The sequence below is a fragment of the Schistocerca americana genome, chromosome 1, assembly GCF_021461395.2.
Source record: "Schistocerca americana isolate TAMUIC-IGC-003095 chromosome 1, iqSchAmer2.1, whole genome shotgun sequence".
In the NCBI taxonomy this organism is placed as follows: Eukaryota; Metazoa; Arthropoda; class Insecta; order Orthoptera; family Acrididae; genus Schistocerca; species Schistocerca americana.
Window position 1 is genome coordinate 1,210,526,963 of NC_060119.1, and position 23,936 is coordinate 1,210,550,898.

The following is a 23,936-nucleotide window of genomic DNA, read 5'->3' on the forward strand; positions in this document are numbered from 1 at the left end:
GGTTTGATATAGTTTCTGTGGTTCTTCTTGATTGTATCCGGTATCCTTCTTCTGTTAATTTTGGACCTAAAATCTTTCTCATAATTTTGCGTTCTTCTTTTAGTATTTTTTCTAAATCACATTTTGTGTGGAGTGTGAGCGTTTCACTAGCATATAGTGCTGCTGGCTTAATTACTGCGCAGTAGTGTCTGATTTTTGTGTTGGAGGAGATGCATTTTTTATTGTATATTTCATGTGTCATACCATATGCTCTCTTCATTTTCTGTTGTCTGATCTTCTGTGCAACTTTCCCTCCTCCGGTTGGCTCCAAAATTTCACCTAGGTATTTAAAATGTTTTACTCTATTTATTTTTCCATATTTTGTGTTCAAACTGTGTATATGGAATTTCGTACAGAAAAATTCTGTCTTTTGAAACGAAAGTTGTAAACCTACTTTATCCGCGCATTCCTTAAGGATCTCTATTTGTTTGGTGGCGATTTCTTCATCATCTGCAAGTATGGCCAAGTCGTCCGCGAATGCTAAACAAGATATCTCCACGTTGTCTTTGGTTCTACCAAGATGGATTGGTTTCCAGTAGGATTGATTTTTTAATTCTTTTTCCCATTCCTTAATGACTTTATCCAGGACTATATTAAACAGAAGCGGAGATAGCCCGTCACCTTGACGTACTCCAGTTTTTATGAGAAAAGGTTCAGAGATTTCTCCCCTGAATTTAACTTTAGATACAGTGTCTGTCAGTGATTCTTTGATAAGCCTTAGTGTTTTGGAGTCAAGTCCAAGTTCCTCTAAAATGTTAAACAAAGATTGCCGGTCAATTGAGTCATAGGCTTTCTTAAAATCTACAAATGTACAAATTATGGGGGCATTTCTAATTGCTTTGTGTTTTAATATTGTCTTTAAATTAAATATTTGTTCTATGCATGAGCGACCGGGGCGGAAGCCTGCTTGATAATCACCAATTTGGCGTTCCAGCTGCTCTTGTGTTCTTTTCAGCAGGCACGTTGAGAGAATTTTGTAGGTGACTTGTAAAAGTGAGATTCCCCTGTAGTTATTGACATTTGTTCTGTCTCCTTTTTTATGTAACGGGTGAATAAGGGCACATTTCCAATCCTCTGGTAATTTTTCTGTTTCCCATATTTTTGTTATTATTTTTGTGAGCTCTTGCAACGTCTTTGGTCCTAGGTCTTTTAATAGCTCTGCAACAATGCCATCTTCGCCAGATGTTCTATTATTTTTTAAGTTTTTAATGTGATATATATATATATATGCGCAGTTTGAACGTTGCAGGCATTCAAGCGAAGTTGTCTCTGAAGCGCCTTGTGAACTGTTGAGCGATGAATGTTTAGTCCTCGTGATGCTCGGCGAAATAACTTCGATTGGCTTCTTTGGAAGGTCTCAATAATCACCTCTGTCGTTTTATCAGATGCGCGTTTTCTACCAGAACCTGATTGTCTGTTTACATTCCCAGTGGCTGGTAACTTGTCGTATTAAGCCTTAATCGTCTTAACGTCTGGTCGCTCCCTACAAAATTTCTTTGGACGCCACTGGACAGTTTGTTTCCGCATACTGCATCACACATTGGGCTTCCTCTTCAGGTGTAGCCACTTCGGGTTATTATTTAGCACCTGAAAGAAAACAAAAGGAATAGATTTGCAGAAGTCTACACGAAACATATAGTACGTCAGTCAAGTGGTGGACTGACACGTCTCATATGGCATTGCTATTGATTTACTTTATCGTAATCCGGCACATGTTCCCGCTGATTGATGGATATCTGATGTCGATAATATGGGTGATATGGGCTGTAGCTCAGCACTGGTTTTCTTACTATTCATTGAGTGGCAGCCTATGGAGGGTTACTTACTTTCACTAGCAGGAGCTTCTTTTGATTATTATTATTTTTTTTGTTCCAGCCTGCTATGATGGCATATCCTGTCCACATTCGCTCTTATTTTTCTTTGGCGACGTAACCTCCTCTGAATAATTTTGCCCGTTATTTGAAACAGATTTAGGCCCATCTAAATTTTAGGAACAATTCCTTCACTGATTGAATTTATTAAGGCCGCAACGGATAACGCAATGGTATTCTATGCGGCAGTCAGAGAAAGCTACGTACCGTTAGCTAAAGTTGAGCCAAGTACTTTGGATTTTAGGAGCGTAATCATCAATACTACAAATGCGACACTACTTTCAGATGTATTGACAATAAATTAACCATCACGGAAATAGCTTCAAATGATGACATATTTATTTTTGACTAATATTTCGCATGTTAACAGTAAACTTTGTATTTAATACATGGACAAAACACTCCTGATACATTTATATATGATCCTATGGATTTCTCATACGAGAATAACAATTCACGTCTTAATCTGTAGAGTCCTGTCGGGTGGGAAAATCTGGGGAGCACGTGGTCACTGCTCAAGTTTGTAACACAGACATTCACATGCACTAATTCACACGGCAAACAAAATGTCGACAGCATTTATTAGTGAGTAGAATTGTTTGCACCTCGTGACTGACATCGAGCAGGATTTTGGTGGCTGCGTATCTTTGCGTGAAACGCTTGGAATCAAATCGATTCACGCTATTTTGTCGAAAGTCGACATGTTAAGAACCGTGGCTGTTGTACTTAAGGTTTATAATTTATATAAAAAACAGAATGAACAGTAAAATAATTTACTACAAGAGATACGTAGATGACACTCTATTACTTTTTTTATGGTAACAGCAGCGAAATTGATGCCTTAGCTGAAGATCTGAGCAAATTACACAACAATATCAAATTTACAGTGGAGCATGAAATAAATAATAGCATCAATTTTCTGGATCTCAAAATATCAAATTTAAATAACAAACACCAGTTTGGTATCTTTCGAAAACCAACAACCACAGATGTTACCATCAGTAACACATCCTGCCACCCGAACCAACATAAGGTGACTAATTTCCGGTCAATGCTACATCGTATGCATAAAGTCCCCCTCACCCCCACTGAACAGCACAAAGAAATCAGCACAATCAAATCAATTGCCCAAAATAATGGCTATGATGCTTCAATCATAGACACACTCTCTCAAAAAACAAAAGTAAAAATATAAGTCTTTGCAACAAGCAACAGCCACAATAACCATGAAAGACAAAAAATCAGTAAAATATGTAGCCCTACCATAGATAGGCCCACTTTCATATAAAATTTCCAACTTATTCAAGAAGAAGAATGTCAAAATTAGTTTCTCTAGCAATAACAAACTCCAAAAAAGAGTAATACACTCACTCCCACACAATAGCATACCCCATGAAAGATCTGGAATTTATAAACTCAAGTGTAACATCTGTCCTAAATTCTACATTGGCCAAACAGGTAGAGCTTTTGAAACAAGATCAAGGAACACCTTGATGCCCTACGTCTGAAAAACCTAAGCAAATCTGCTTTTGCCACCCATCTTGCAGAAAACAATCATACAGTTGAGAATATAGAAAGCAACCTGCAGATATTACACCTCAAAGACAAAGGTTACACATTGAATCTCCTAGAGGAGATTGAGATTCATACACATAAAAACAGGTTCCCTGACCTCATTTTGAATGAACAGACAGAGTCAGTTAACACCCCCTTCTTAAATAACTTTGAAGAAGCTTTTACTTTTTTAAAATAACTTAAGCCCAATATTCCATCAAAAACATTCAGTATACAGGCCTCAAAAACTGTTTATATGTCATTGAAAAATTGCATAATGAAAACATGTGCATTGCATATTATGTCATGTATTAGAATTTATCTCCTACTATTGTAACAACTAATTAGTAACACACAGTAATTCAGTACTACATATAATGTTTGTAATCTAATTTGTATGTAATTTTATTTATCCGTTTTAGATTAATTTCATACAGTAGCAAAGAGATATTTTACTGTACCCATATCGACTATACAGCATCTGTAAGTTAACATCGTTATGACTGTAAGCTCTTTGCAAATATTGTTCTCGTTTGTAATGTGAAGCTGGGCCACGTTTTGTAAACGTTATTCGTGTGTGCTGCGTGTGTAATTAAGATGATGAGGTTGAAAGTGACGTCCATTGACTGGGATAGCACTCACATAGTGCATATTGAAAAGTGTATTAAGCTTGCGTTCGAAAACGTAAACGCACGAATATTTCGTCAGGCAGAAATACACAACTCGTAAGTACACTAACCTGCAAGTTTATTAATGCTCATCTCATGAGCAATTAGATTTTGTAAAAGAAGTAAATCTTTCGTAAAAATACCATTACCGATATGACAACAAAAATATTTCTTTTCTTTCCCAGTGCAGCAAGCGAATAACACAAACAAAATTAGGTCCAACTAAGAATGCTTGTAATCTGCCATCTGAAGATGGATTTGTAAAGAAAAATCCGAAACCGGTCATGGTCTGAAGATAATAAACCTTTTAAACCATACATGTGGCTGGTAGCTGTTTTTTATGTAAATTATAAACCTCAAATCGATTCATCTTGCCAAATATACGCTCGTCACAGTTTTATTGATAATTTGAAATGTCCCGCATAAATAAAATTATATGGCAAGCAGTAACTTTTAAGGCTTGGGCTGCGCTTCGAATCTATAGACCGCTTGGTCGCCTAACGGAAATCGCATTATTATGACACTGATTAACTGAACCAAAAATTGTAACCAGAACCTAATTTGAATTACCATTTAGGTAATTCAAAAATAGCTAGGAGAAGATATTGTTGAGATTAACAAATTATTATTAACAGATTCAAATACCGTTTGTCCCTTGTTCGACACAGACGTTCTGAGGGAACGTCTCGTCGCTTACCTGTCTTCAGAACAACTCAACCTGTAAGCGTCGCGCGGAATTCTCTCCGAGCCGCCGGAGGTGGTGGGGGAGGCCCATGACCAACCTCTGCTAGAAAAACGTTTAGCTTTACTCTTCTTTGGCCAAGCCGTCCTCTTCCTGCTCTCTGCCTTCCACCGACACCGTTTAGGTTGGTAGAAGATTAAGAAACCCACCACTTCCCCGGTTCGTCTGCTACTGCATTCAAATCATTCACACTTGAGCACACACTTTCAGGAACGATGAAAAATGGGAATCAGGACACAGGACGTGTACATAAGGATGAAAAAGAAATGTGTAGACCCATTTTGCTACAACAGGCATGCGGTTGTTGGGACTGAGATTAATTAGTTGCATCACTCATTTTTTAAATCATGTAACGACACATTTTGTGATGTTACAGGGTGACTGCAAAGGTCGCACCGCTAACACATGTCTTTAGTTTCTCTCTATATCCCCAGTTAACTTCTTGTCTTGTACTTGCTTTGCTGTATGGATCTGACGGATTCTTGGAAGGGCTGCTTCACACGCATAGCCAGAGCAGAATAAATAATTTTTTACAAGTCTGCCTCCCTGCTCAAAGAACTGGTTGGTGTACTGTTATTTCTCGCTGGTGCTCTCTCCCTAGAACACCGGAGGGTGCCCGGCTGTCGGGAGATATTCATCTCTGCTTCGTAGTGGGAAGCACCGTGGCTGTTTACTGTTATAAGTTTTTTCTTCTCCCCTTGTGGGGGAGGAAGTGCAGCAGCCGGGCGCCACTCCATCTGGAGTCAGAATTCCTCTCGCTCGCAAGGTGGGGAGGTAGCTCATTTGGCCATTTAAAAAAAAATCTATAAATGAGGGTTTAGGACAGCGTTTTCTAGATATCTTGGGTATTCATACTGGGTATTAATAACCGCTTCAGCTGTATTTTGGTCCTTTACTACTGTACCACTACCGCTTTCGTGGCGTTAATGCCACATCTTCAGGGGACATATGATTAAAACATTATCTTGGGAAAGCCCGGAATCTTTTTTCCCAACATTCGTTGTCCATCAAATAAAAACGCAGGAAAATAGCCCACTGGGCGACTTATAAAAATATCTGAGAATCTGAAGTGTTGAGTTCGTTTTCTCAAAACTGTACGCTGGAAGGCTGCTCATTGGACAATTTATAAATTATTTACTAGGCTGAGTGTTGGACTGCTAATGATGACTGAGGGACACGTCGAAAGTTCGAGCTTGAATACAACTCTGAGACGGCAAGAACGTGAAGCATTTATTAAAAAATTCCACATGTATGATGTCGTTCAAGTCCTCCGTGAGGCTCCATTTGATGCAACAGAAAAAGTTTATAGTTTCATCGGAACAGTTGATGTCGCAAAGCGGCAGCTATAAACGTAAAATATTGCTACTGTACGTCATAAAATTCACCGTATCGTCCGTTATAACTTTGTGAAAACTATATCTTGATATATTTCCTTAGTCTGGATGTATTTTTGGTGGCCTGTCTTACAGGCCTTACACCGTACACAGTTCACAATGAGCAGCTACGGCTGCTGTAAACCAACTTGAGATGCACACAGATCCCACACAAACTGGCCTAGATAAAAAACGTGTTGCATTACTTACTGAACGCGCCTCGTATTATTATATTGCAGGAGAAAAAATGCAGCGCTTCAAGAACAAGACTGATTCATTGAAAAGTGAGATGACAGGTAGTTCAACATTATAGGAGTATGTGATAACAAATTCAGACCAAATAGAACAGAAATGTAACAGTAAAGGGAGCCCAAACAGTCGTATCAATATACAGTGCAACCGCCTTTGGCAGCAACGCAGGCGTGTATTCTATCATGCAAGCGATCAATAAGGATGTCGAATGGCATCCTGCGATAGAACTGAGCTGTGCCGGCTCGAGTAGAATCATTTGGCTCGTTTATTTGTCCGATTTACTGGCAGATCGATGGGTGCTATGAGTGTAGTGTAGAGTCTCTGGACTTATCGTTGCTGTGGCGACGTGAAGAACAAGCCATGCGTGCCTTCCGGGTTTGGTAGGAGCCGAGTCCTGGAGTACGACGCTGCCTGGAGACGGCCAGCTCTTTGGAGAAAAAAAAAAAAAAAACAAAAAAAAAAAAAAACTCTGCACACCAAGAGAGCCAATGCGTGACTTGGAGGAATCGACACCGTTATTAATGTTGGCAGTCTTGTCCGACTGTATTGGATTGCCGGAATTGCGAATTTGGCCGTCCGTTCGTTGACTGAAATCCTAAGTCTCTGGACCGGATAGCACTTCCTGTGCAACGGTCCGTACTATGTACCTGTCCGCTCACTCGGTTCCTGCCTTGCTCTCTGAGATTTGTTACAATTTAATTTGATGGAACAGTTACCATACAGTTTATTCAGGGTGCACTGGTATAGATTTGGTTTCCTCATTTGGTTTCCTCATATGGTTTCATGGCCCAAGCTGTGGCGTAAAATTAGAAGATTAATTAGTAATTAGCGATAGTTTCAAAATTTGCTGCATTTCCTTTATTATTTTATAGAGAAGAGCGTTTTTCTCAAAATGAAATTTTGTGATTTTGGAGGCCATTTTTAATATGTGTTTGAATTGTTTTAGATCTTATTGTGTAAACTTAAGATTCTGATGCGATTCTGTGTAGCTAAAAGGTTATGTTAAGCACCATGAATTAGAAGGGTAAGGCTTATGCATCCTTTAAGACACTGACTGCATTAATTGTCCTTTGCCGCATCTGCACTGGAAATGCCTTGCATTTAAAGTATATTTTCTGGACTTTAATTTGTTCACTTCGTTTTGTCTGGTTCGAATTAGCTTTGGTTTCTGAGATGCGCTGGCGAGTGGTGTTTAAATGTTTCTTGCTTTAACTCCTTGTTATGTTAAACTGCTTAGGGGCATGTCTAGATACGTAGCTGATTAAATAATTTTCTGGCTTCTTAGCATTAGCTACTAAAGACGCCTTTTGGGGAGTAACATTAGAAGAGGTCTGAGTTATCTTGCCTTAATTTACTTGTGTTTTGGTTATGGTATTCTTGTTGACAGCTTCTCATAATCGTGTCACTGAAGTTCGGGCCCTCGCGTGATTGCGGCGTGCTTGCCGCGAGCGGGACGCCTGCGGCGAGAGCAAGTTTGTTTATGTCGGCTGTCTACAGATCAAGTTGAGTTTCATCAGCCTCTCTCTCTTTCCCACCTAAAGGTTATTGTTTTAGGCCTGCCTATATATGTAGACATAATCTTTTCGGGCTGTTCAGTCAGTTACGCAGGGTGGCGCAGGGAAACGGGAAATTTCGAAATATCGTCATTTCCATGAATAAATTCATAAAACTACTAATTTATTAACGAAAGTGAATGTATTCAGTATGCCAATTCAGTATGTCTTTATAATCAAAATGTCCAAAAGTGGCTCTTTACTTTTTAAAGATGACATCGGAAAGATGTGCTCCCATTCGGCGTTCCCACTCTTCACAGCCTGTTATGAAAACTCTGGAATGCGCGGTGTAGCAAATCTTGGGGAATGGCAGTGATTTCGTTTTCAATGTTCTCCTTCAGTTCATGAATTGTTGCAGGACGTGTACGGTAAACCTTGCCTTTAAGATATCCCCACAGGAAGAAGTCGCGCACACTAAGATCAGGGGATCTCGCAAGCCATGCAAAGTCACCGTTACGTGAAGTAATGCGTCTTCCAAACAATTGACGAACTGCTGCCATCGTCGAGCAGTGTGTGACGTGGCTCCGTCCTGCTGAAACCACGTGTTTTCGACGTTAGGATTAAGCTCGTACAGTCTCGGTGTAAAGAATTTTTGAAGCATTTTAACATATCCAGCGGATGTTACTGTCACTGCACTACCATCCTTACATTCAAAAAAATAAGGGCCGATAACGCCATGACGTGATACAGCACACCATATTGTGGCCTTGGCGCTATGTAGTGGTCGCTGGTGAAACTCACAAGGATTGTCCTGTGCCCAATAACGAAAATTCTGTTTGTTCACGAATCCGTTCAGGTGGAAATGGGCTTTGTCTGATATCCATAAGCCACCAAGGAAATTCGCGTCCTCGTTGATTTTAGCCAATATCTGGCTACTAAACTCCATACGTGACGCTGGGTCTCGTTCATGTAAGTGTTGCACAATCTGCAACTTATAGGGACGGAAGTCTAATTCGTGCAGTATTCTTTGTAAGCTTCGTCGCTTAATCCCTAGCGAAGATGCATGCTGTCGAACGGAGCGGCGAGGACTTCTCTCGATTGCAGCTCTAGCAGCTGCAATGTTCTCTGGAGGTTTCTTTTTCAAGGCAGATCCAGTTTCTTCAAAATTACGCACCCACGTTGTAATCGCATGCGCTGATGGGACACGTCCATGACGTCCAAGCTGGTAATGCTGTCGAAATGTTCTCTGCGCGGCAGTCGCACTATCACCATTTTTGCAAAACGCTCTCACAGATACTGCACGTTCCGCACCAGTCCAATTCTCCATGATTACTAAATGGCAATGCGTTCACGTCAATTGTGCAAAGTTTCGAACATCTGCCGGCGCTACAGTGCTGCCAACTGTAACGTTCAAAATTTCCCGTTCCCCTGCGCCACCCTGTACTTACTTCACTCTGATTGCTAGTTAGACATATTGTTTATGTTTCCTACGTCAGTGTCTTGCATACAAAATTTTACCTTAATCTGAAGGTTGTTATGTTTAGTAATTGATGTTTTAACATGACGTCACACTGTGCCATGTAAATATTGTTTCATGTTTTGAAGAAAATTTGTCTGTTGTTCCACTTGTGCAGATTTAGACCGTTCATTAAGGCTATTTGTGTCTACCTACCTTAATGCCAAGATTGTCTGCTGGTGGCTTGGGGAGTATGTTTTACAGAAACATTTTATTTAACTGTCATTAAATACAAACTTTAAAGTTAAAGTCTTAAGGGCTGAGATAGATTCTTTTATTAAATTATAATTTATTTAAAATTCCATTACGGTGCCATTGATTCTTACCTTAACCGGTGAATTCCAGAGCATATTTAAACTAGAATGTATAGTTGTTGAAGTATTATGTCTTTTTTGAATAAATATGAATTTCTAAATGACGAATGATGACAGTTGTGCGCCTGCCATTCCAAGTCTTGTTTTCCCATCCCGTCCTGTGTTCAGGGATATCAAGATTCTCCCAAGCACCTTGCGTCTTTTGTCGCACTTAGGCAGTAGTTCTCGCAGGGCTTGGAGAAAGAGTAAGTTCCCGCTGCATCATGGCCTGTACCTGATCAACTGGCGAGAGATATTGTGATCAGGGCGGCCAGGGCAGCCTTTGCACTCCGCGAAGAGCATCTACATCTACGTCTCCATCTACGTGATTGCTATTCACAATAAAGTGCCTGGCAGAGGGTTCAATGAATCACCTTCAAGCTGTCTCTCTACCGTTCCACTCTCGAACGTTGCGCGGGAAAAACGAGCAAGTAAATATTTCTGTGCGACCCCTGATTTCTCTTATTTTACCCTGATGATCACTCCTCCCTATTTAGGTGGTGCCAACAGAATGTTTTCGACATCGGAGGAGAAAACTGGCGATTGAAATTTCATGAGAAGGTCCCATCGCAACGAAAAACGCGCACGTTTTTTCGCAGCAACAATATGTAGGCGTGCATTGTCCAGCACATGACGTTTCTGTCGAAGACATGGTAGTAGCTTGCGGATGACATCCTGTGAAATGTAGCGGGCACTTGTTACTTTACCCTGCAGTAAAACCATATGTAACCGCCGTTTGCAACTGGCACCCCATGCCATGAAGCTTGGTACGCTATTTGTGCACCGTGGGTGAATGCACTTCGAAATCAGCAGCTCACCAGATCTACGCCATAGACAAGTATGACCACCACTACAGACAGGACCCACTCTCATCAATGAAGACAGCAGAGCGCCTTTCCACTCTCCGGTCAAATCTTTCACGACACCAAAGTTAGCGGTTCTAGGCGCTACAGTCTGGAACCGTGCGACCGCTACGGTCGCAGGTTCGAATCCTGCCTCGGGCATGGATGTGTGTGATGTCCTTAGGTTAGTTAGGTTTAAGTAGTTCTAAGTTCTCGGGGACTGATGACCTCAGAAGTTGAGTCACATAGTGCTCAGAGCCATTTGAACCAATCAAAGTTAACACGCTTGGAGGTCTCGTAGTGTCAGTGGTAGCCTGTTCAGAGGCATAGCAGATCTTGTTGCTGTAAGCAGACGGCTCCTAGTGATCCCTGATGGCACAGCACAGATAACACGTGCGCGGATTTCGTCCCTGGATGACGTTCGATCGGCCACCGCTGCTCACACAATACGTCGATCTTGACGTGCGCATGTACTAGGCGGCCGTCCAGAAACTGCTCTACAGATGTGTCAGTGTTCCACAGACCTTTGTTGAAAGCAGCAACGCACCTCTGATACATTGTATCCAACATATGCAGCAATCCATCGATGCGTCCATTCCGCTTCCCGCAGGCCCACCATGCGAATCCGATCAAATCGCCGAAGCTGATCAAGTGGAAAACGTACTATGCGGTGGGGCGTTGTTATACCCTAGAATGAATGTTGAGAACATTATTCGCCTCTAAACTGGGCACAGTAACCGGCTGAAAAGTTAAAACAGAGGGTGCACAGACATGACTCCTGAACGCCATGAGATCGCCGATGACCGTGTAAATTGAATCAACAACATTGCAAGCGCTCAATACGCACATAACATACTCTGGTGCCACTGAACACTGTCCTTGAAGGAGCTACATTTATATTTTCCCAGTTCTGTAAATACATGAGAACGAACACTTCCCGTCTGTGATCCACAACATTTTCCCCAAACTCTACCTCTGACGCGTTGCAGGACCATTTTATAGCGTTTCTGCATGAAAGACGGTCTTCTGTTGTATTAAGGTACAAGAAACCTACAGCTACAAATGGTGAAGGTATGACACTACACGCCAAACAAATTCCATGATTATAGGAGCATATTACCTACTAAATACAAGGTTAACTAAAGAGATTCTCTTATCTACATCTGTATCTATATGACTACTCTGCTATTCACACTTAAGTGCCTGGCAGAGGGTTCTTCGAACCAACTTCTGATTATTTTTCTACTGTTTCACTCTCTATTTCCACTCTCTAATAACGCTTAGGAGAAATGAACACTTACATCCTCATGTAAGAGCTCTGATTTCTCGTATTTTATTTGATGTTCGTTTCTCTCTGTGCAGATTGGCAACAGTGAAATATTTAACATCCAGAGGACAAACTTGGTGACTAAAATTTCGTGAAAAGGTCTCCCCGCAACGAATAACGCATTTATTTGAATGACTGCTATTCCACATCACTGATGATATCGATGACACTTTCTCCTCTGTTTCACGATGCAAAACGAGCTGCAATTCTTTGAACTTTTTCGATGTCCTCCGTCAGTTCTATCTGGTAAGAATCCAACGCTGCACAGCAACACTCTAGCAGAGGACGAACAAGCGTGGTGTAGGCAGCCTCTTTCCTCGTAGTAGACTGTCTTCTAAGTGTTCTGCCAATAAAATGTCATCTTTGGCTTGCCTTCCCTACAACGCTGTCTATGTGATCGTTCCAACTTAAGTTATTCGTAATTGTAATAACTAGGCATTTAGACGAATTTTTGTTGTTGTGGTCTTCAGTCCTGAGACTGGTTTGATGCAGCTCTCCATGCTACTCTATCCTGTGCAAGCTTCTTCATCTCCCAAACCTACTGCAACCTACATCCTTCTCAATCTGCTTAGTGTATTCATCTCTTGGTCTCCCTCTACGATTTTTACCCTCCACGCTGCCGTCCAGTACTAAATTGGTGATCTCTTGATGCCTCAGAACATGCCATACCAACCGGTCCCTTCTTCTTGTCAAGTTGTGCCACAAACTGCTCTTCTCCCCAAGTCTGTTCAATACCTCCTCATTAGTTATGTGATCTACCATCTAATCTTCAGCATTCTTCTGTAGCACCACATTTCGAAAGCTTCTATTCTCTTCTTGTCCAAACTATTTATCGTCCATGTTTCACTTCCATACATGGCTACACTCCATACACATACTTTCAGAAACGAATTCCTGACACTTAAATCTATACTCGATGTTAACAAATTTCTTTTCTTCAGAAACGCTTTCCTTGCCATTGCCAGTCTACATTTTATATCCTCTCTACTTCGACCATCATCAGATACTTTGCTCCCCAAATAGCAAAACCCATTTACTACTTTAAATGTCTCATTTCCTAATCTAATTCGCTCAGAATCGCCCCAGTTAACTAGACTACATTCCATTACTCTCGTTTTGCTTTTGTTGATGTTCATCTTATATCCTCATCATTTATCCATACAGTAAAGCTGCATGCCCTCGGGAAAAATTACGGTCGTAGTTTCCCCTTGCTTTCAGCCGTTCGCAGTACCAGCACAGCAAGGCCGTTTTGGTTAATGTTACAAGGCCAGATAAGTCAATCATCCAGACTGTTGCCCCTGCAACTACTGAAAAGGCTGCTGCCCCTCTTCAAGGAACCATACGTTTGTCTGGCCTCTCAACATATACCCCTCCGTTGTGGTTGCACCTACGGTACGGCCATCTGTGTCGCTGAGGCACGCAAGCCTGCCCACCAACGCCAAGGTCTATGGTTCATGGGGGGTTAGACGAATTAAGAGCCTTTAAATTTGTGTGATTTATCGCATAGTTGAAATTTAACGAATTTCTTTTTCTACTCATGTGTGTGACCTCACAGTTTTCTTTATTGGAAGTCAACTGCCACTTTTCGCAGATTTCAGATATCGTGTGTAACTAATTTTGCAATTACTTTTAATCTTCTGATGACTTTACTAGACGGTAAATGACAGTGCCATCTGCAAACAGTCTAAGAAGTTTGCTCACATTATCCCGTGAACAGTTTGTGTAGATTAGGAACAGCATGGGGTTCTACAGTACTTCCTTGGAGAACGTCGGATATCACTGCTGTTTCACTCGATGATTTTGCGTCGATTACCACGTAATGTGACTATGCTGAGAGGAAATCACGGATGCAGTAGCACAACTGAAGCAATACTCCACAGGCACGCAATTTGGTGGAAGTCGCTGCTGAGGGACGGTGTCAAAACACTTCTGGAAATCTAGAAATATGGAATCAATTTGAGATTCGTCGTCGATGGCACTCATTACTTCGTGCGAATAAGCTGGAAGTTATATTTCACAAGAACGATTTTTTCCCACTCCGCGGTGTCGGTCAATAGACCGTTACCTTCGAGGTAATTCATGTCACAATACCGTACCATTTAGTATAATACCGTACCATTTAGTATACAACAGAGTCAGGACGGCGTCGATAACACTCATAGCACTGAAGGATGGTGTCTTGGTGCAAATTATATAACTGAACAGTACTGAGAGGATAGGAGAGGTGAAGAGATCAACCACATTTTACTGCTAGAATAGCAGTGACAGCAGATCTCGACGATCTCAGTGCTATGTGCGTGCGGCAGCAGAAAAAGAAATTTGCAAAAAAGGCCACGCAACTAAGATTCCTGAAAGCGACCTCAGCGAAATTAGTGTCGCCGCGTCGCTTGTAAAACGCTAACAAGATCGCCGGCCCGTATTTGTAGTGGCTAGTGGCGGGTTACGGAGGACATCGTGTATGCTGGAGGTCGCTTGCTGCGGACTCGCTGGTGAAATGAAAATTGAGCGTCCGCCGCCGCCATGCCAACTAGCTGGTGTGGAGCAGTCTGTGTTGCCGCGAGGACACGTGCGAGCCGAATGCGAGTGTCTGTCTTCATGCACTTCTCAATGCTCAACAAGTACATGTAGCGGTTGACCGAGAAGAGCATGGACGCTTTGTGACCTATCAACTTTTCTAACGCGTTGAGCAAGCCTTCCATCTCTGTAAATACACTCATGTTCATAAATGAAGGATAATTGCAGAATGTGGTGCCACACAACATGGCACTTCACAAAACTGGCGCTAATAGCATAGGCACATAGGGAACACACATGACACAGATCTGTAAGTCCACGGTGTTGGTGATAAGTTGAGAAAACCGTCCCGAAACACATGTGCTACAAAACGCCACTGTTTCCTGTGCATGTACCCCGACATCAATATGGGTTATGATCACCATGCACACGTACACAGGCCGCACAACGGGTTGGCATACTCTGGATCAGGTGGTCGAGCAGCTGCTGGGGTATAGCCTCTCATTCTTGCACCAGTGCCTGTCGGAGCTCCTTCGCAGGAGAGCTTCTGTGAAGTTTGGAAGGTAGGAGACGAGGTACTGGCGGAATTAAAGCTGTGAGGACGGGCCGTGAGTCGGGAAGCTCAGTTGGTAGAGCACTTGCCCGCGAAAGGTAAAGGTCCCAAGTTCGAGTATCGGTCCGGCACACAGTTTTAATCTGCCAGGAAGTTTCATATCAGCGCACACTCCGCTGTAGAGTGAAAATTTCATTCCAGAAGCTAATACTGTTAACAGGAAATGAGAGTAAGGAATATATATATTGAGAGGTCAGTGTCAAAATACCCACACTCGTGAAAAGGGGTCGACAAGAGGTTCGTGAGCTTATACCACTTATTGCCTGAACCTCCTGTTTCTGAGCCAAAAATATCCTTTTAGAGTGGGAATAGTTACCTCAAAAAACAATACCATACGACATAAGCGAATTAAAATAAGCAAAGTAGACTAATTTTCTTGTCGAACAATCACTCACTTTAGATACCGTTCGAATAGTAAAAAAGTAATTGAAAAAGATCCTAAACATGGCTTTCCACGACAGCTTACTATCTATCTGAACACCTAGAAATTTGAACTGTTCACACAAATCATAAGTCCATTCTGTGAAATTAAAACGTCAGGTTTTGTTAAATTGTTTGTTAGAGACTGTAAAAACTAAGTCTTACTGTGATTTAGCGTTAGTTTATTTTCTACAAGCCACGAACTTAGGTCATAAACTGCACTAATTGAAACTGAGGCAATGTTGCACACAACATCTTTTACTACCAAGTTAGTGTCATTAGCAAACATAAATATTTTAGAGTTACCAGTAATACTAGATGGCATATCATTTATATAAATAAGGAACAGGAGTGGCCCCAACACCGATCCCTGGGGCACCCCCCACTTAACCGTACCCCACACAGACCCCAAATGACAGCCATTCTCAACATGGTGAATAATGACCTTTTGTTGTCTGTTGCTAAAGTAAGAGGTGAATCAGTTGTGAGCCACTCCCCGTATTCCATAATGATCCAACTACCGGAGAAATATTTTGTGATCAACACAATCAAATTCCTAAGTTAAATCAGTTTCGTGAAGTTTCTGAACGATGTTGTTTGAACTGTGCTAGTGGATTTAAATAACTACTGGAATAATTGTTATATAATGTACTGTACATGAATTGGTCCACAGTTAGCGAACGTAGGGTTGAATGTAAAAGATGTGGGGAAGCCCAGCAGCTAAGGGAGTAGCCTGGCGGAGTGGAAAAGGTGTGGTTGGCGCGCAAGTGACCGGTAAGGAGCCGGAGCCGAACTGTGCTGTGGTTAACATCTCGCTAGCAGTAGCGGATCATTGTGACTCATATTCTAGGACTTTTGAGGCCAGAGGTCTTTAAGAGCAGTATTTGTGGACCTCGGATGCAGCATTTGGTGATATGTACTATTATCATGGCATGGTTTTTTGGCCCTGTAAAATTACATTTCCGACGCCAAGAAGATCTGTAACAGGGCGAGGCTAACATTACTGCCGTGACTGCATCGCCTCCATGTTAACGGCCACTGCAAATTACTCCACCAGTGCTATCAGCCTTCCACTAAATTGTTTATATTTAGCACTCTTTAAATGTACCAGGTATTTTTGAAATTTGGTTTATTTTAATAATAATCGTGGTGTTGTCAAAAACTCTGTCTTACACACATGATTATCTCAAATCACAAACCTGGATGGGAATGCTATCCTAGTGAATATGATTCGGGGTGTCCTATATTAATACCAAAGACTTATTTGGCAGCTGTAAAAATAGTTGTGATTGCTTTCTAATGTGTGGAGTTATAGTTTTTAAAGCTCAGCTTTATAGTTTGAGAAATACTCCACTTCCAATGCATTTTTAAATTAATCTGCAGTCATTTTCTTAAATAATTTGTCTTACTTCAAAAGCTGCATGAACATAATAAAGTTGTCAATTAAAAGAAGAATAATATTGAGCTGAAGGGAAAAAGGTTATTAATTGTTGCATTTATGCACGTTGATCAGAATTACAAAGTTTTATCAGTGTTCAGTTCACGAGAAGGTGTTTGAACTTGAATTTAATGTTGTGTTGGCATTTGTACAGCCAATTGCATATTGAGCAGGTTAAAAGACTGCTCATCAAAACACATTTGTTATTTAAAGAGTTATAGTTTCTTATTCCTTACTTAATTAATAATTAATGATAACAATACTTACCACTTCTCATACATACTGGTGTAGTTTTGTTAAAGAGCATGATTCTTCTAACCATGAAAGTTTAAGAGTCCTCATGTACTAGCAATGCAAAGTCTTCTTCAGAGCCAGTGTAGTTGCTTCAAACCGAGTTTAAGAAAGAAATGTTTCCTGTGTTAAAGCTGGTTAATGCACAGGCGTAGAGACCCTGTACTAATGAAGTAACAGAGTATGATCATTACCAGACCCCCTGATTTAAATTCAGAATCATTTCAAGCTTTTCCCCGTTCAGTGTTGCTACTAGTTTCATGTGTGTTGGTAATTGGTTTTATAAACTGTTGCACCTAGTTCACTTTAGGTACGTGTTGTTGAGAGGCATTTGTTGCTGTTTACTATCTCATTGGCCATTTGTTTGACTGACTTACAAGTGAGTAACACATTTACCGGCAAGGTTAGTGTGGTGTCACCGCCAGACACCACACTTGCTAGGTGGTAGCCTTTAAATCGGTCGCGGTCCGTTAGTATACGGCGGACCCGCGTGTCGCCACTGTCAGTGATAGCAGACCGAGCGCCACCACACGGCAGGTCTAGAGAGACGTCCTGGCACTCGCCCCAGTTGTACAGCCGACTTTGCAAGGAAAGGTTCACTGACAACTACGCTCTCATTAGCCGAGACGATAGTTAGCATAGCCTTCAGCTACATTTGCTACGACCTAGCAAGGCGCCGTATTCAATTGATAATTATTATTATGTGAAGCATGTATCATCAAGAGCGATGTTCTACAATTGTGGATTAAAGTTAAGTATTATATCAACTAATTACTTTATTTGCAATTCTCAAGATATTGTCCTGTTCCAGACCTCACGCCAGTCAGCGTGTAATTAAACGCGTGCATTTCGGCCTCCTCTAGCAACACAGTGTTGGCGCTTCTGCCAACACTACAGTTAGGGCCGGCCGTTGTGACAGAGAGCTTCTAGGCGCTTCAGTCGGAACCGCGCTGCTACTACGGTCGCAAGTTCGAATCCTGCCTCGGGCTTTCATGTGTGTGATGTCCTTAGGTTAGTTAGGCTTAAGTAGCTCTAAGTCTAGGGCACTGATGACCTCAGATATCTAAGTCCCATAGAGCTCAGAATCATTTTTTCTCCATGGTTAGGTTACTGTGTTGTAATATGAACAGATATATAGAAAGCGTTCAGTGTGTGTGTCAGGGAAGGTTAGGTCAGGCTTAGCACTGATTTCTGTTTATTATTTTGTCTCACACAAGAATGCCTAATTAGAGTGGCGACCAATATTAATTACGTAAAATTACAACTTGCTTTCGTGCTGGGAAAACTTCTGTTCCTGACCCACTTGTTTGCTGTTGGTTGTACTTTCCTGGAGTGTTACGGAAATGAGTCCCAGTTTCATTGTTATGTTCCGATTAGGTTACCTCACAGTCACAACTACCAAAAATTCCTCGTAGAGGTTTAACGATAGCATCGATTATCGTTTAAGGCGGTCGGTGGTAGCGTTACAGCTTGAAAAGCGTACCTGCCGTCAGTCAATGGATGTCAAGTTATGGGACTGACGTTGAAATTCCAGCCTTCGTCCCCGATGACCAGCAGTGAACGTGGGTGCATGAACCAAGCGCCAACTGTGGAGACCCGGACGCAGCAACGTCCGGTGAACGGTCGGTCGCTTGAGGTGATACTGTTGGTAGCCCCTTAGTTCACCTGCGTGATGAGTTTCTCATCAGTTATATGCCTAGTCAACATCACCGTAGCCGTCGTTCACCATTGTCTTCTATGGTCTTTTGCCATGCACTCTGTACTTTAACCATGGCGGCACGGGAACAGTTTACGGAAATGCTTCCACCTTAGGTCCAAAAGCCAATGGTCATTCCCTATATCGTTCTGTTCCCGCATTGGAACAACTGCACTGTTGGCTGCCTCGTCGTCCTCCCTCCCCTTCCCCCCCCCCCCCCCCCCACACACACAGTGCTGCCGCCTGCTGTCTTTGAGTGGTTATGCATGTTTACGTCGAACACAGGCAGTGGTCACATAAGTGTGAGTGGACTGTGTATTTGGGTTCGTTGACTAGAGGTGCAAGTTCTCGACATCTCTTCAGCTTTATTCATTTTCTAAGGGGCAAATGAACCAAATAACTACTCTGCACAGTGTAGACGGAAGTGTTTCACAGCCTTTGCAACAAACGTCTAGGTGTGACAGATCACGTCACAGGTAATAACCTGTGTTGGATACGATGTGTTTGCTGACACATCCCAACTAAGTCTTTTTCTATGAGTTACCGCCCTGACAGGTGTGAGCCACGTGCGACTAGCGGTCATGCCGTTTATTGCTCGTCATCTTTTCTTTATTATTCTGTTGCCTCGCTCTAATTCGATCTACTGATGTCACTAAGTTGCTGGTTTGCTTGCCCGTCGGCGGCAGCAGCAGCACGTGCACTGTCGTACTATCTCTGGAGCGACCGCTAGTATTCCCGGGTCGTCGTCTGTCTGGAGTTCAGTGGCGGACGGACCAACAATGGAGTCAGTCGGGACGCAGCAGCAGTGAAGCGACGGAGCGCCGGTGAGGCGCCGACAGCCAGTACTCGCCGACCGCTGGCGACACACATGAACTGTCCGACGGAGGGAGACTGGAGCGCAACGACCGTTGGTTGATTGTTCGGTTGGTCGTCTCATCGGGTGACGTGTATTTGGTCTTTTGACCGTTTCTGTGCCTCGTCACTTGATCATCGTGCCGGACGTGGGTCGGTTACTTCCTTGTGCAGGGATGTCGTGACCAATGGGCGACAGTTACCTCTGCATGGATGGGTCCGAGCCAGTATGTCCGGGTCGTCGTGTCTCCAGATTCCGAACGGACATCGGGTTGAGTCGGGCTGGAGCTGCAGTCACCTTCTGACAGCCAAGAGCCGGCCGGAGTGGCCGAGCGGTTAAAGGCGCTGCAGTCTGGAACCGCACGACCGCTACGCTCGCAGGTTCGAATCCTGCCTCGGGCATGGATGTGTGTGATGTCCTTAGGTTAGTTAGGTTTAAGTAGTTCTAAGTTCTAGGGGACTTATGACCACAGCAGTTGAGTCCCATAGTGCTCAGAGCCATTTTAACCATTTTTTGACAGCCAAGACTCGCCCGGCCGCTGCCGACACACGTAACTTGAGTGGGAACGACCTGGGTTGTTCGTTCGGTCGGTCGTCTCACCGGACGACGTGTATTTGGTCGCAGACCGCTTGTGGAAATTCTCTGTGTGTTGTTCCACACACTGATTTTACGATTGTTCGAGTTCTTGTGCAAGGGGGAACTGTGTGTAGCTTCTGTGATTTCCACTGAGCAGATAAACGCTGTCTGCGTACTGGAGAAGGCAGTTGGTTAGTTGCGACAAAGTGAATTGTTTATGCTGTTGGTTGAGGAATAAAGTAGTATGTGTTCTTGTATAACTAACAGTAATTGACCTTGGCCGCTTTCCACAACCTGATCCTCTCTGTCCTGCGAAACCAGATTTCAAGCTGGCTGGGTGTTGGGATCTGCGGCGTGCATATGCAAGGGTAGGCCGAGCACAAAATTCGCTTCTCAAATATCTTTCTCCACTTAGAGACACTCTTTCTTAAGGTTTTCTAGTTTCGTGAAAGCTCACCGTCCCAGGGTCGGAGATTTCAATATAAAGACGCCCAACGTCGCCGGGAAGCGTCGGGGAACATTTTGTCTCTACCAAAAGTTGTGAAGCAATCTATCACCCCTTGACTCTTTATGCGAAGACTTTGAATCATTCTGTACATACACTGACTGGACAAAAATATGTGAACCCCACAAGGAATGAATGCTTTGATTGTTAGTGACGGACAATCGTTAAAGAAGATTGTGACGAAAAATAAGAGGGCGGCAGCTACAAAAGTCGCTGCAGAACTGAATATCGCATTCGCGATTCTGTCAGCATCAAAACAACACGAAGGGAGATCCACAAGCTGGGAAATTCCATGGCAAGCTGGAATTCCAGATTCACTCATCAATGATGCGAATGCCCATAACAGGAAACCGAAGCCATAAAGCCTAGACTACGGAGCAATGAAAGAATTTCTGTTAGACAGGTGTGTCTTCTTTGACACTGTTTCCGAGAGGGATCAAGGCAGGGGTTCAGTAATGATTAGGGCAGTCATGTCGAAGAGTGATGAAGCTAATGAGGAGTATCATAAATGACACTAGCAATAAACTTGGCAATAAAACTGGGGACCGTCAAACACATTAAGTGAAGGAATTCTGTTATCTTGGAAGCAAAATTACACATGAGATCGAAGCAAGGAGGAGAGAAAAAGTAGACTAGCAAGGGGTGAAGAGGACATTCCCGATCAAAATAAATTCATCAGCTATCAGCTTTAATTCGAGGAAAAAATGTCTGAGAACATGCGTCTGAAGCAAAGCATTGTACTGAAGTGGATTATGAACTGAGAGAAAAAACCGGGAAAAAAGACAGACGAAGTGCTTGAGATGTGGTGCTATAGAAGGATGTAGAAAACAAGGTGGACCAATAAGGTAAGGAGTGAGGAGGTCTTTCGGAAACGACGAAGTGAGGAATATTGGCAAAAGGTTGGCAAGAAGAAAGGACAGGAAGACACCACATCAAGGAACAACTGCCATGGTACTAGAGGGCGCTGTAGAGGGTATAAATTCTAGGAGGGAACAGAAAAAAGTTGTCACAAAACAGAGGGGAAAACTAACTTCTTAGCCCGCAGATGACAGAAGCATTTCTTTTTCTTTTTGCTTCATACTGTGAATGAGTGCAGAAAGCTAGAGTTTACACGTATCCTCAGGGTCAGAACTCGATGAATCAGGGAGATTTTGAGATGGTAATAAAATTAAATTAACTGATACACATCCGTTTTTATAATAACCAACATGTTTCCATATATTCTGTACGTAATGTCTTAATATTGTCTCAGTGTGCTTATAAGGGTAAATCATGTTTGCATGGATATGTCATTTCCGAAACAGCACTAAAACGTTTACACAAGTATTTGAGGAATTGTCTAAAAAAGACGTGACCCCTCCAAGCTCATATTTTATCTTCCAGTCTGGCGTGAGCGGTGGCCCAGACGAAGTACATTGTAGCAAAAAGGCGAGTACGCTGATGGAAACATTATTATGGTAAAATTATAAGCCAAAGTAGCTTTAAATACAATGATCGAAATTTTGTTTGTCAGTTATTTATTTGGGCGATCGTTGAAAGAGTAAATGACGCATCGATATTGAAAACTTCGCCGACATTACGTTAGTTGTTGTGCTACATATGGTATAATATACAGGGTGTAAACGTCGGCTTTTTACAACGGACCACAGTGGCATAGGGAGAGTCGATAGAACAAATTGATGTAGGTCACTAGTGGTGTATCAAGTCGGGAAATAATCCCTTTGCCTACAAAGACCACCTAAGCTATAGCGTACGCTCGTCTCGAGAGATTTCCGGTATCATCTAGCTCTCTTGACGGATGCTCCCTTAATATTAATAATTTAAGTTTTCCTGTAATGAAACGAAAAAGAGTTTTGTAAACATATCACATTTGCAATTCGATCTAAACTTAACCCTTACAAGTACAGTAGTTTCGTAGCAAGAAAGCCGGGCTAGGAAAACGAAGTAATTGTAAATCTTGTGCTGTTAAAATTCCCAATATTTTGACTAAAATCCCCATAGACGTTAATATTGCATTGTGTAAGTTGAATAACAAAACATTTTTAAAATGCATGGTGATTTTAGCCAAAACATCACCCGGCGGTATGCGCTGACCATTAGATGGCTTTTGTAGGACAGTTTGTGGCTGTTTCCCGGTTTTGTAGTGTCCTTTATCAATGTGTTCATCTTGAATTCACGCACACCACTTTGGTACGTTGTAAACAGTTACCGTTTAACCATGAAGAGGAAAATGACAGCTTCTGTACAGTACTGAATTGTCCCGTGATTGATTGTGAGTTTCATAGCTTCTCACGGCAAAGATGGTCCGTTTTCTATGTATTTATGTTCTAATCAACAACCCTGGTGCACATATTCAAATGATACCCGCCCTTGACTCGCAAAACCTTTGAGATACCATTTACTTAGAAGGTCCGCAGAAATTGTGTACAACAAGGTTACTGAAAGCTTCTTCAATCCAGTGGAATACAGCGTTTATGAGCAATTTACATGTAACTGTAAGCATATGTTCTTGAAATTGTTTATGAGATTTTCGTAGCAATTAAGAACTATGGAATAATGTGGAAGCCATTTCACGGTCTAGCTGAAAGTGTGGCACGTAGAATGAGATCATGTTGGCTCGTTGTACTAGGTAGCGGCGGAAGTTGCTGTTAACTTGAAAGAAGACAAGAGGAACGTGATCTGTCAGTGTGACAACGCCACTAACGAGATGCCGGCATGCAATTAGACGAAGCACGTTTCTCAACAACTTGAGGGTTATGTCCTTATAGCTGCTGAGAGCAAAAACGCTAGGATGAAGCAGTTCTTGTTTTCACGTGAGATGCATCAGCTCGGCGCAACGAAACGCACTGGTTGCAAACCGCTTTAAGCTAGGAGAGATGTTGGCACGGAACTGATGACATTCGCCGACAATTACGGATCTCCAGATTAAGTGAACACCAGAGGACAAGACTAGAATTTTTCTTTATTTTTCTATGCAGTTCCGCATTACCAGTCTTCTTT